At 37.0% G+C, this 2,133-nt stretch overlaps 1 long non-coding RNA gene across 1 annotated transcript; it reads right to left on the bottom strand.

Moving 5' to 3' along the window:
- Positions 1 to 686: 686 nt before the first annotated feature.
- Positions 687 to 1,296, bottom strand: LOC133323416 (uncharacterized). Its single transcript, XR_009754083.1, has 2 exons — positions 1,180 to 1,296; positions 687 to 1,149 (listed from the first exon to the last, which is right to left on the bottom strand). It is a non-coding gene; the product is annotated as an uncharacterized LOC133323416 (long non-coding RNA).
- Between the last annotated feature and the right edge of the window lie 837 nt (positions 1,297 to 2,133).

A 2,133-nucleotide genomic window follows, 5' to 3' on the forward strand; every position in this document is an offset into this window, starting at 1 on the left:
TTTTCGTTAGAGGCCATCTATACAATAATGGGCTGTCCTCCATTTAAATTAAATTTTTTACCGACAGAAAGTTGTTGTGAAATCTTCTATAGAGAAAAGTTCCTTGGGAGGTGGAAGTGAAGCCAATCCTTTTAACATGTCCTGTAAATATTGGACACCATTTGGAACTCTTTTACAAAGAGAAATTGTTTGGAGGTTTGTATTCTTTAAAATGATTTTTTTATGGAAATTTAGAAAGGTAGAAGGGCTTCTATATATTGAAGATACCTTTAAAATCTTCTATACGTTTAGATACTTCTTCATAATTAGGAGATTTCTTTTTAGAAAACAAAAATCGCTTAAGAGGTCTTCTACAGAGAATATAAATTTCTTAAATAGAATAGAATTTCTTTATTTGGATATTGGACCCTTCTATACGTAAATAACCCTTAACTTGGTCCTTAAAGTATTTTCTACAGAAATTATAAACTAATGAGGAATAACCTGATTCTTGGGAGGACTTTTTCGGAAAGTGTACATTTGGGAGGATAGCGCAGCCAACACAAGGTCTATGAGAACATAATCTGAAATATTGTGAGGAACATTTGCACATTTTTTTAATTTTATTGAATGAAAGCAAAAAATGTCGGAAATAGTGTCAAATTTTAGAATAACTTTAGATTTGTTCGAATTGGTCACCTTTGGCACGAATTATGGCCTTCAAACGGCCAATGAAACCGTCACACGCTGCTCGAATGTTGTTCTGCGGTATTTTGGCCCATTCCCGGCGAAGCGCTTGCTTGAGGTGATCGACACTTTGGTATTTTTTAGTGTCAACCTTGCTTTCCAAAATACTCCAGACAAAATAGTCCAGGGGATTGGTATGCGGAGATTTTAGTGACCATTGTGCACTGGAAATGGATCGAGGAACCTCATTTTGTAACCATTCTTGGGTGGCGCGTGCTGAGTCCTGTTGAAATGTCCAAATGTTGCATGCCCAAGGCTTTAATACACCCTCCAGAATATTTTCACGATAATATTGGGCATTTATTCTGATGCCAGGGTCGATTAATACGAGCGGAGAACGACCATCGGCTGTTATGGCGGCCAACACCATCACCATGGCCGGCGCCTGAGTTCTAGTGGCCAACCCAAGTTGCACATTTTCAGCTGACCTCTTTGACAACTAAACACGATCACTTGGTTTGTTAACAAATTGCTGGACAACGAATGTTTTCTCATCGGAGAAAACCAAATTCGGCATTTCACCACTTTCTGCCAATCGAAGCTACTCTTTAGCTATTTTGAGTCTATTTTCTTTCTCAGTATATTTTCTGTTCTTGCATTTTTTGGAATTTCAATTTTTATTCACATTTAAATGCTGGAGTGCTCTTACGATAGCCACTTGTGGGTTTCCTGCCATATATAAAGAAATCACACTATCACGCTTGAATTCCATTACGAATAATTTCTTTCTGAAAAATTCTCACCAAAATGCTTTTGTACACTTGTAAACAATATAACAAGCTGTCACTGGAATAATTTTAACAGCTGTCGGACGAGCGGCTTAGAAATGACAGCAATCTGAAGTTGGTTGCAGTTTTTCCATCTTAACCTGTACATCCTCAATAGCCTTAAGGCCGAGGACATCAATATTATAAATATCGGTCGATCGTTGGGAAAAGCACTCATATTAAATAAACAGAATTGTAGCCAAAGCTACAAGTGGATGCAGAAACAAGTAAACATGTCGTTAAGTTCGGTCCTGCCGAATTTTTTATACCCTCTACCACGTGAGGTGCATTCAAAGTCGTTGGGACATTTTTATAGGAACTATGTTCCCGTTATACCACAACCCCATCCGTTGCAAAATGGGGCAAACATTTTCAAAATATCGAAAATGGGATGTTAACGTTCTATGGAAGCTATACCAATCCCATAAGAATTAGATAAATGAAATCATAGCGAATTCGGTTGAAAAATATACCCAAAAAATGGGTATACCATTATATGTGGGTTATTATATCTAGGAAATCTGAGAATTTTCTGATATCGCTGGCATTCGGAAGCTGGACTTTTTTTCAAAGCACCAAACTAAAAATCCGTTACCTAATCATTCCAAATATCATGCTTTTATCTAATTCCAAATGGAAT

The sequence above is a fragment of the Musca vetustissima genome, unplaced genomic scaffold (assembly GCF_032173495.1).
Source record: "Musca vetustissima isolate MV318-11 ecotype Yass unplaced genomic scaffold, APGP_CSIRO_Mvet_v1 utg82590, whole genome shotgun sequence".
Taxonomy (NCBI): Eukaryota; Metazoa; Arthropoda; class Insecta; order Diptera; family Muscidae; genus Musca; species Musca vetustissima.